This window comes from Phodopus roborovskii, unplaced genomic scaffold (genome assembly GCF_943737965.1).
Source record: "Phodopus roborovskii unplaced genomic scaffold, PHOROB, whole genome shotgun sequence".
NCBI classification, from domain to species: Eukaryota; Metazoa; Chordata; class Mammalia; order Rodentia; family Cricetidae; genus Phodopus; species Phodopus roborovskii.
The window spans coordinates 2,667,824-2,680,207 of record NW_026126571.1 but is presented as its reverse complement, the minus strand read 5'-3'; positions in this window follow the sequence as shown (position 1 = coordinate 2,680,207).

Below are 12,384 nucleotides of genomic sequence, written 5' to 3'. Positions count from 1 at the left end.
AGGACCAGGAAGGGGAACTCCTTAGGGTTGGCGGTGTCCATTATTGCAAAGGTGTGGAATATGGGTCATTCTTGGATGACCCTACAGTTTGGAGCTTAAGTAGGGGATTGGCAAACTAAACACAAGATAAGAAACCATGATATTTATTCATTGGTATTTGCTTAATTTGTGCCCAACACTGTTCTAAGTCAACACCACTGAACAAAGACCCTGTTTAGGGCAGTAACTGGTAATTTAGATCATTTATTGGGAGGCCAGAGTACTGTGTGAATTAAGAGAAAAAGATCAGGAAGGGGTGGGTGATGGCTCAGTCAGTGTAGTGTTTGCCTTTCAAGAAGGAGGACCTGAGACATTTCCACAGAAACCAGTGTGAAAAGCTGGTTATCCATGGGGCTCACCAGCTTGGCCGCCTGGACTACTCAGTCAGCTTACCATAAAATAAGAAACCCTGTCTCAAAACTAAGATGGGCCAGGCAATGGTGGCGCACGCCTTTAATTCCAGCCCCCCGGGAAATAGAGGCATGCAGATCTCTGTGAATTCAAGATCAACCTGGTCTACAGAGTGAGTTCCAGGGCAGCCTCCAAAGCTACAGAGAAATCCTCCAGTCTCGAAAAACAAAACAAAAAAACTAAGATGCATCTGAGAAACAATAGCTCAACGTTGACAAATGGTGCACACACATGTGCATGTATGAGCACACACACACACACACACACACACACACACACACACACACTTGAATTTTGCAAAAAGTAAATCCTACTGCACCAACCAGTACAATTATGAATGTTATGGTCCCTGGGAAATGGAGAATTCTCCTACTAATGGCTTTGATTTGGACCTGGCGTGAACTCTGTGTGTGTGTGTGTGTGTGTGTGTGTGTGTGCTTGTGTGTCTGTGTGTGTCCATGCTGATTGAACCTGTGCTGTTTAAAAGCCCTATAATCAGACAGGAAATGGCTTTGTTCACTTTGTAAAGTGTCATAGCCCCATGAAAAACTGACTAAAGGAGTGAGGGGCAGCATCAAGAAGAAAGACAGCCACAAGCAGCTCAAGAGATGAGCCATGGAAAATGGAGATTAAGGCCCAAGAGAAGGAAGCGCCAGGGGATGAGGGAAACCACTCAGGCTAAGTGACGAGGAAGGGAGAAGTCGGTGGAGGTCCAGGCCCTAGAGGAGGCCAGAGCTGGGCGGACTCGCCACTGACATGCCTGTCTCATCGCTCATCATCATCCCACACACAGGGTTGTTGGATCTAAAGTTCTCTCTCCTGAGAGGAGGAAGGGACAGAAAGGTCTCCTCTGCCATGAGAGTATTTCCGCCAGGGCACTGCGTCAGTACGCAGGAGGGACTGACCAAACTCTTGCATTCTGTCATTCCACAAATATTTTTTGAGCCTCTATCCCTGGGAAGGCAAAGTGGACAAATCAGTTTCCAGTTACGTAAAATTAAATGCCAGGGGGACTGGAGAGACAGCTCAGGGGTTAAAAGCCCTGATTCCAGAGGATCACAGTTCAGTGCTCAGTACCCACGCGGCAACTGGCAACCACCTATAACTCCAGTTCCAGAGCCCTGTTCTGACCTCTGAGGGCATCACAGTACACAGCATTCGGGCAAGGCGCCCATCCACATACCAAATAAGCCTTACGTCATCAGCCAGGACGAACACTGTGAAGGAAATCTCTGACATCTGTGAGACCGCATACTTACTAGAAGGTCTGGGAAGGTGCCGTAAGGAGGTTAGCTGTGATGAGGTGTTACCTGCTGAGACATAATCCAGGCAGAGAACTCTCTAAGTATGCACAGCTCTTTCCTCTGAATAGAAACATTCTCTCCTGGAGAAAGGCTAAGGCTAAAAACCAAGAAAACTCACAAGGCTCGGGGAGCTCATGAAGCTCAGCAGGGTTTTGGGAGGCGTGATTCTACCAGCAAGTCGTGTAGGGAGCTCCAGGCAGCTCTCCGGAGTCTGTCAGCCATGCTATAGTGGGCTATTCCGTTACAGCTGCCTGAATCACTCATGCCATAAGCAACCCGTGCAGACAAACTTGGATAGACTGGCTTCAGAGACAAGAACAAAGCTAGAGGGCAGCTAGAGCCTAGTGCAGGGAATGGGGTCCAAGGGGTGGCTGGGGCTAGGCAATGCAGGGCCGGCCACCTGAAGGACCTGTGCCTTCATCCATCAGCCCCCGGACCAAAGGGGAAGGCAGAAGAAGACAGAGTGATAGGTGACAGTCAGATCACACCTGGAGGAAGACCACTCGCCCACGGCAAAGACATTCCCTGAGAAAGACCCAGAGACAGCCCCACGGGATGCCCCCGCCCAACAAAGACCCTCTTGGGGGCCAGGTTCTCTCATAACTTCAAGCAAAGCTTTTCCAGCTACCACAAACAGCAGCTGGGGAGCCAGATCCCCAAACCTGTCAGATGCCGAAGCAAAAGTATCAATGCTTTAAATCCTAGAAGCCGGTTGACTGGTTATGTTTACAAGACCTGGCCTCTGCAGGAGAGAAGCGAGCAGAAAATGCAATTGTTTACTGTTTAAAAGGAAAGTGTGGGGGTGTGGATCGGTGACAACATAGCTGGGGAAGTGTTGACTAGCACAAAAGGGAAATTAATCACAGATCCCTCTTTGAAGTCACTTAGGACTGACAGAGCTTCTGTGGGCCAGCATTTTAATTAGTTTCTACTTGGATTTACACTTCCTCAGCTCCTCTCAACACTGAGACCTGTCAGATGTGTTTGGGGAACAATAATTGCTCTTTGCAACCATCTATTAAAGGCATCTTCCAAGTACCCGAGATAAACAAGCAGTTTCGCTGAGGAGGGCTGGCAAATTCCTGTCTTGAGGAAGGAGCTACCAAGACCTTTTTTCCTGGATCTGTGGCCACATCATCTTTTTTTTTTTTTTTTTTTTTTTTTTCTTTCTTTCTTTCTTTGAAACAGGGTTTCTCTCTATTGTTTTGGAGCCTGTCCTGGAACTCACTCTGTAGACCAGGCTAGACTCAAACTCACAGAGATCCACCCACCTCTGCCTCCCAAGTGCTGGGATTAAAGGCGTGTGCCACCACTGCCTGGCCATCACAGATAGGTAAAGAGACGTTAACTTGCACATGGAGGTGGGCAGCCAGCAGCTGTTAACTTGGCTCCAGGCCTGCAGCACCCCAGCTCTACACAGTCACAGACGGCTGTCCCCAAGCGTTCTGTGAGCCCCCAGTCTGAGTCAGGACTCCAATCCCATGCGTTCCTCCTTTGAAACTGTGGAGTTCTAGACCCATTAGCTACCATGTTCCCTCCAAAATCAGGCCAGACCCCTACACAGACACACATGTCCAACACACCTCTCCCATCACTTCCACCCACCTGCTTTCTGAGCACTAACCCAATACTCTCTGAGATGCAGCCTCTCCCTCTTCCGCTAGCAGCCTCAACAGCCCTTCCCTGAAAATACGGACTGTTAGCATTCGCTGCAAGCTACCCAGGCATGCAAACTCTTGTGGATTATAGTGCAATATACTGGGTTTGTGAAACTGCCCAGTGAAATTCATTCATTCACCATTAGCAAGTATGTATCTATGTGCCTCGTGCTATGTGCTGTGCTTCACGCTGAGAATAATTCACATTTTTATATGACACGGATGATTAGACCTTTTAAAAGAATCAGAAAGCTCCGAGGAGGAAGTGTACCTTCAATATTGGGCAAAGACACAACTCAGCCATGGTAGGGAATAGCGACAGTAGCTGAAGATGGGAAAAAAGCCAACAGAGACTGGATCCAGCCAGGTCATCATTGCTTTAGGGACATCATTGTCCTGGGGGACATTTTCCATCACACCTATTGGAGTTCCTTCCCCCCTTGTTATGAGTAGTTTTTCCCTGCCGGTCTGGTCCCACATCCATGCCAGCTCAAATAACACACAGAGATGCTGTATTTGATATAAAACTGTTGGCCAGTTACTAATTTCTTATCAACTTAAATATTAAACCATTTCTATTAATCTAAGTACTTCCACGTGGTCTTATCTTACCGGAGAGAGGGGCTGGCATTCTACTCTCTCCGTCTTCCTTCTTGGATCCTCCCTAATCTTCCAGAATCCTCCTTGTCTCCTAGTCCTGCCTATCTTGCTTTCCTATTGGCCCACAGTGCTTTATTCATTACCCAATAAGAGAAACATATTTACAGAATGACATCTCCCATCATCTCATTTCTGTCTAAAATAAAAAGAAGGGTTTTAACCTTAACATAGCAAAATATATCATACAACAGTTACCAAATAAGAATCACAGTTAACAATATTTAGTCCATTAACATTTAGTAAGTTTTAAAGAAATATTCCACCATCTATCCTATCTTTGTGAATCTAAAGTCCTATATGTAACTTATCTTTAATTCTAAGAAAAACTACAACCATAAACTATCTGTCTTCAACTCCTTCAAAGACCACAAAAGGATAATATATAAACTCTAGAACTGACAGAGACAACTCGCCTGGTCAGTCACCTGAAGTTCTTCTGTATTCCTCCATCTTCAGCCCATAGGCCATAGTATGTGTCTGGCAGACTCCTCAGTAAAGCAGGAAACTTTAAACTGTCCACCTGTATTAGCATTTTGTCAGTCACTTTTCTCTGTGTCCTGCAGACTGTCTGGAAGACTCTTCCATGAAGCAGAAACCCTGTAGCAATGTCCATCTTGTATCACCCCCTCATTTATTATATAAGCCAAGGAAAAGGTCAGATCCCAGGCCGAGTCCTCCCAATACTGGCAATTGATTCCAGCCACACTGAGCTCCCTTCCACTCTTCTGGGGTTTTTTCTTTTTAAGATTTATTTATTTATTTGGGGGCTGGAGAGATGGCTCAGCAGTTAAGAACACTGTCTGCTCTTCCAGAGGACCTGAGTTCAAGTCTCAGCAACCACATGGTGGCTCACAACCATCTGTATGAGATCTGGTGCCCTCTTCTGATCTACAGGGATACATGGAGTCAGAACTCTGTATACATAATAATAAATCTTTTAAAAAATATTCATTTATGTGCGTGTTTTGCCTGCATGCATATGTATGTGTCACGTGCATTCTTGGTGCCCATGGAGGCCAGAAAAGAGCATCAGATCCCCAGGAACTGGAGTTACAGATGCTTGTGAACCACCATGTGGGAGCTGGAAATCAAACTCGGGTCCTTTTTGAGAACAAGTGCCCTTAACCACTGCGTCCTCTCTCCAGTTCCCTTCCTCCCAGTCTTCATATCCCAGAGTGTGAGTAATATTCATGTAACAACCTTTGGCGTAATTAGAGAATAAACCTTCCTCCAGCACTATCATATGTAAGCAAGTCAGCATAATTACTTCAAAACCAGCTCCCGACAACATTCCGTGCATCCTTGTGATTATGTTAACCTGCCTCAGGAAATGCATCTTCTTAGGAAATGTTGGTCTCATCGTTATCCAGATTACCGCAAAATTTGGGCCTGCTGTTATCATTAGCAAGCCAGAAACTGGAGATAGCCTTATATCATGTCTAAATATTTAAAAATCTTACAAGTCAAACTGATATATCATACAACACAATCTCTTCCTGTTGCCTTGAGAATTTATAACTTACTAGTGTCCTAAAAACAAATTGTAAAACTTGGATTTCTTTTGGGAGCCTGGCCTTGGAAAACAATCCAACCCCTGGCTGTTAGCTCAGTCCAGAGAGGTTTCATGCCTGTGCTACCCCAGTGACTGTACCCAGGCTTTTCCTACATTAAGTCCCCAGAAGCCGGTGCGCCTTGGTCACTTATCAGGGCAGCATGAGCAGCACCATCTACCCTTGCGAAGGTTCAATCAATGAAAAAGCTCACACGGGCACCAAAGGTTACCGCAGGGGATTCCAAAATGAGAGGAACCATCCCCTGTGGACTTGTGACACTGTCTTCTTGGTGATGTCTCACTCCGTGTTAGTCAAGGTTGTCTAGAGGAACAGAGCACTACGATGAATACATTGTATCACCTAGCTTGCTTCAATAGTAACAAGAGCTGTCTCACAGCTGAGGGGCAGAAAACTCACTAGCTGTGCAGTCTTTGAAGCTGATGCCTCAGGAGGTAGGAGTCATCCCACAGAGGCTGTCTCACACTGAAAGGGCTGACAACCCAGTACTTGCTGAGTCCAGGAGCCTGGGCACCTCAGGAGTCCCAACCTGTTGCCAAAACCCAGCAGGATTCCTGGAGAGTGCTGGTCCTTAGCCAACAATGGGGGCCTGGAAATGCTGGTTCTGATGTCCATTGAAGAAATCCTGCACCAGAGATAAATTTACCTTGCTCAGCCTAGACACAGTGGGGAGAGCCTTGGTCCTGCCTCAACATGGACAGACTTTGTTGACTTCCCATGGGAGGAGTGGATAAGGATTAGGGTGAGGGGAAGATGGGAAGAGCCAGAGGAGGGGAGGGAGAGGGGACTGGGATTGATATGTAAAATAAAAAGATTGTTTTAAATAATAAAGTTTTCCTTACGAAAGAAAGAAAGAAAGAAAGAAAGAAAGAAAGAAAGAAAGAAAGAAAGAAAGAAAGGAAGGAAGAAAGAAAGAAATCAGCGCCAGGATGGGTGTTGTCCAAAAGGCCCATACTCCTCCTTCCTTACCTCCTTTTATCTGGGCCGATACTGGAAAATGCCACTCACAATTGAGGTAAGTCTTCTCCCAGGCACGAATTAAGGCTCCCTAATCAGGTGATTCTAACTGTGGCAAATTGACATTAAAACCAATTATGGCCTCTCCTATGTGGAGGCAGGGCTGATCCTGCAAGGGCCCTATGAATCTCCCAGGACAGGGACCCCACGGACCCGAACAAGGCATTATTGCTGGTGTAACAGCAGCAGGAATGACCTCAGCTAAACGCTGGCTTCATACAAGGTGCTATTGATCGTGCCTCTAATTCTATTACAGGGCTTATATCACATCTCTCACTCAATCGTAGCTTCCCCTTGGAGCCAGCCCAGATCTTCTGTCTTTCTCCTAGCACCTATGGGATGATGGAGTGTGTGACCGATGCATTGACTGACATGCCCATTATTCTCTCAAGAATCTGTCATAGGGCCTGGAAGTGTTGCCATTTCCTAGAGGACTTTGTGAGGATGACTCTTCTGCCTCCTCCTGGCTAGTTCATCCATTCCAACACCATCTCTTCTCCTTCTTTACCTGGGCCCCAATTGATGACTTCCTTGCTCCCAAATTCCCCACCCCAGAACTTACAGATTCAGATATTTTCATTATGTGTATGCCAATCTGTCTGCAATACAGGTAATCACTAAGCAATAATTACACTGTAAATTACTCACTCCGTAGGAAAAGCGTTGGTTAACTTTCATTGACAACTTACTTTGGAGACACATGTCTGGGGGGTTTCTTTGAGGGTGTTTCTAGAGAAGACTATTGAAACCAGAAGACCCACAGTGAAGGTGAGGACTGGAGTCCTGGACTGAATAAAAAAGAAATCAGGAGTTGAGCACCAGAATCCATCTCTCTCTTGTTCTTGACTGTGGATACAATGTGACAAGCCACTTCTCACTCTACTGCCATGTCCCCACCCCCAGACTGTACCCTCAACCTGTGAATGCAGATAAATCCTCCCACCGCCCCAACTGATTCTGTCCTGCAATGAGAAAAGTAACCGATACAAGAATATTGTTTTGTTATTAACTTTCCTAAGTGCTTTTAACTGCCCTAGGAAGCTGGGAGTGTATCTGTTATCCCTGCCTGGGATATACAAGCATGGAGAAGTGCTTTAAAAAGATATGAGATAGCATGTACACATCCATCTGTCCTCTGTGTCTGTGTGTCTGTCTGTGCCCCTCTCTCTCTCTCTCTCTCTCTCTCTCTCTCTCTCTCTCTCTGTGTGTGTGTGTGTGTGTGTGTGTGTGTGTGTGTGTGTGTTCAATCACATCCTTTTATATGATCGGTGTTCAGAGATTTTTTTTTTTTTACAAGACGGGATGAATGAGCAGTACATAGTTCTTCGAATTTCAAAGACACATTCAGTGTTCCAGCCGTTTGAAATTGAATCATGCTCTTATAAATATTTATATGAGCTTAATTAGAAAGTTCTAATTGCATTTTGATTTCTAATTTCTGTAAGAATTGACTTCATCCCGATCTTAATATCCTGAAGCATAATAGATAGGTATCAACCTTTCCACGGATTGGAAAGTACCTGCTTCCTCTAGTGCTGGGATCTGCAGATGGGGAGCTTAATTGCTTCAAGTCAGCTTCCAGCTGCCTTCCCTGGTCTCAGTGGTGGCCCGTCCCCCAAGCTGCCATGCTGCTTCATAAATGTCACCTCTATACCAGGAGTCTGCCTTCTCCCTGGATACCAACAAAGACCACCCTGGGATCTGCCTTCCGGAAAGCTGCTAAAGTTGAGAATTTCTGCCTCTAAACAGATCTCAGAGAATAGTGAAATGGCTCATCCAGAGGAAGACTAGAAGACATTAGGTCTAGCTGCGTATCTATTTTGGACTTTTCCTGAGAAGCAAATGAATCATATTTGAACTCGGAGGGTTGAGTGTGGGCACCTCCCAGAGAAAGACTAAATACAGAACAATGGAATCAAGAAAGCCAAGGCCACAAGCTATTTTGGGCAGCAGCTGTCCCAGGTGGTTGGGGATAGTGCTGGGAACCACTTACTGGTTTAGGGGTATATTAAGGCAGGTCAGGACCAGTAGTGGGGGACAAGAAGGATATTATGAGTGGTGGCACTGACTCAACTGCCAAATTTATCACTTGAACTTTGACAGTCAGGCGGTGATCTACTGTAAGCGCAAGAGGGGACGCTACAGAGACTTAATGTACCAATGCAGCCTACTGTGAACGTTACCACACCATAGCAATGTGCACGTGTTTGGTTCGGTTGCAAGGGATACGTGTGAAAGGAAAACATGTCTCAGAGAGGCGATGTAGGACTATCACTGAGTTGCCATGACAAGCAGAATTCTGACAAACGAATAGAAATTAACAGAGTGTGCTGTGTGGCTTCCAGGTAAAGATACTATGAGTGTCGGCTTCAATTGTTAACTTGACACAATGCAGCATCCTTTGAGGAGAGAGTCTCAACGTGGTGAATTGTCTTAATGAAGTTAATTGATGTGGGAAGACCCCGCCCACTTTGGACAGCATTATCTCCCCCCCCACACTTCCATTCCTGCAAGGGGGGGGCAGGCAAACAAGCAAATAAGCATGCGTGCATTCATGTCTCTCTGCTCTTGACTTCGGATGTAATGTGACCAGCTGTTTGCAGCTCCTGCCTTGACTTCCCTGCAATTATGCACTCCAGCCGTAATTGCAAACTGAAATAAGCCCTTCTTCCCCCCCCCCCCCCCCCGTTGTTTTTTTTTTTTTTTTTTTTTGGTCAGGGTATCGTAGCTTGGTGTCAGAAATGAAACTAGATCAGATACCTTTAGGATAAGTTCCCCCTCATGGTACAGGCTCCCTCATATTGGGACAGCATCAACCACAGGCAGGATTTGCCAATTTTGATGTGACTTCTACAGGGCCAGTGTGTAATTCAACCACACTGTTCGCTTCAGGTGGGCTTTGAAATTACCTTGCCACAACCTCCCTTACACTTCTGCAAATTTCTGAGCTGTGTGGCTCAGTAAATGATGGGCAAGGGGAGGCAAACTGAAGGGACAGAGATCTCTTCGCCCCAGACATGGACAGGCAAGCCGTGGCAGTCAGCATTTTCCACACAGTGTGACCATCAGAAAAGGAGCAAATGAAACCAGGAACGCTTATGGCCCGAAGACCGTTTCAAATGCTACTCATCTTCTAATGCACAGAAGAGATCCTTCACTCCTATGCTTATTCCCCCTGCCAGGGCCATGGGTTCAGCTCTGTGCTGTAATTATAATGGCAAACATAGCAAGAGTCATGTGATTTGAGCATCTTAAGCAAACCAAGATTGCCTGAAAGAAAACAACAAAAACAGAAATGTGGGATAAATAACAAAAATTAGATTTTTAAAAAATAATTTTCCTGGTCTTTTTTCAAGCTTTTGCTATAAAATGGGCACTTGTGAGGCAGTGAACAATAATAATCCCATTTTTAAAGACTTTAGTTTTAACCATTTTTTGTGTGTGCCCTTGAGTTTTGACGATTTTGTATGTTTGTGCCCTTGAATGCTGTGTCTGTGATGATCAGAAGGTCTCAGATCCCCTGGAACTGGAGTTACAGACAGTCGTGAGCTGCAATGTGGTCAGGGAACTGAACTCATGTCCTTTGCTAGAGCAGTTCACTCTCTAAACCACTGAGCCGTTTCTCTAGTCCCTGGATAACCCAACGAGTGTCCCACAAGTTTCCATTCTAAGAGTTGAAGCATCACCTCTTCTCTGTAGACACATAGATGAAACTTGAGATGTTCAGAAAAATCACTCAAGTCAAAATACTTGAAAAAAAAATGATGCAAAACTCCAGTACTCCAGTCTCAAGCAAGACAACACCAAGAACCCAAACAGAATCTGCAGAAAGACACTGATGGCAGCATACATTCGTAATTACTGGACACTGCCCTCAAGCTCCTCAGAGGAGCTGGGCCTGACTCTTCCCTCCAGAACGGGTCAGAGATCTTACTTTTCTTGCTGGTACAACCTAAGACTTGACAAGGAGCAACCCGAGGGGAGAAGGATTTGCTCTGGGAAGGCAGGGCAATGAAGGGGTGGCTACTAGGTGGTCAATAGCTGATTGTGCTTCCAATAGTTCTGCACAGTGTGAGCCAGCCTCGCACTTCAGATGGCTCCTCGAATCCTCAGCAGACCCGAGACCCTAGAGAGGTGGGTGTGGCTTTGCGTTTTCAATCTCTAAAGCCTCTGCACCTCAGGCTTGAGACCCGGAAAAGCCTCCGGGAACATTTGGTGAGTGGACGCAGAAATGAGTAATGCAAACCCTGACAGCTGGCAGCTAGGCTGCTCCTCGGGACAGTTTGCTAAGCACCCCCCAAGATCTTTGTTGTTCTGTGTTTGAGGGTTGTGCAGCGACTGTTTCAACCATTTACCTCTGACAGAGAGGCATATGAGCATCTGCCTTTATAGAGCCTGTGGAAGGAAGGGGGCATTGGTGAAATGACCACATTAGGCAAAACAAGTGAGGGATTCTCAGGGAGCATGCGGGAAAGGAGCACCAGCGCCAGGCCACCGCTGTAGACGCAGCCACTGTACCGCAAAGCCTGGTTGAGAGCCTGCTGGGCATGAGAATGTGGGCATTGTGTGGATTCCTCGCCCTTCGGTTGTGAGAAACCAGGATCTAACTAGGAGAGTTCTCTCCAGGTCACACAGGAGATTAGGAGGAACAGGACAACAAAGGTTTGTCCACCTCCGGATCTATGTTTAGAGGGAAAGCTTGGTTGTTTAAGAGTGCAGCTTCTGCGCAGTCGTGGTTTCATCCATCACTCTTCTGGCTAGGGGCGGGGCTTCATCTTCGGGGGCGGGGCTTCATCTTCTGGGCAGCACTGTGGCTTGAATCCAGTATCTCCCACACGCTAAGCAAAGGCCCTACTATTGAACCACACCCCACCTTTCTTTTTTCCTATTTAATTTGAGACTGGGTCTCACTAAGTAGTCCAGAATGGCCTTGAGTGTCCTCCCTGTGAGCTCAGGCAAGCTTTGAACGTGTGATCGATCCCCTTGCCCTGACTGAGTCTCTCAAGTTACCAGCCTACACTGCCATACACGGCGGGGTTATTCCTTGACTCAAAGGACTGTCTCTTAAATAATGGATGACTGGCCCTACAGCCTGCCAGTATGAAAAGAAGGTTGGCTAGAAGAACAAGAGGTCAGTAGAGCCACACCTGGGGCCACCATCTGTCCTAGTTTGCCTGGAACTAAGGGTTTCTCTGATGGAGGGCTAAAAGCTTTGAAGCCAGGGAAACCACAGGCAAACCAGGCAAACCGAGACTAATTAGTCCCGGTTTGCACTACACACCTAGATGCCCTTTGAGGCTGTTAGTCCCAAATGTTCTATTCCACGCAGAGAATGCAATCTTCCTGCTCACATACAGCTCCGCACGGGCCTGTGTGTGACAGATGAGAGCTGGCACACTCAGTGTTCTCATTGGCTCACAGTTTGAGGGTACAGCCCACAGTGCCCCCCCAGAGACACAGCAGGAATCTGGGGTGTCTGTCTGTCAGGAAGCAGAGAGAGGTGGATGCTGGTGCTCGGCTCACTCTCCTCTGGGGTGGGACTGCAGAGATGGCTCCGTGGTCAGGAGAGCTTACTGCTCTTGTAGAGGAACCTGAGTTCAGTTCCCAGCAACCACATCAAATGGCTCGAAACTTCCTGGAGCTCCAGCTCCCGGGAGTCCAATGTACCTGCATTCATGGGCACATAGCCACACGGAGACGCACACATACACACAATTAAAAATA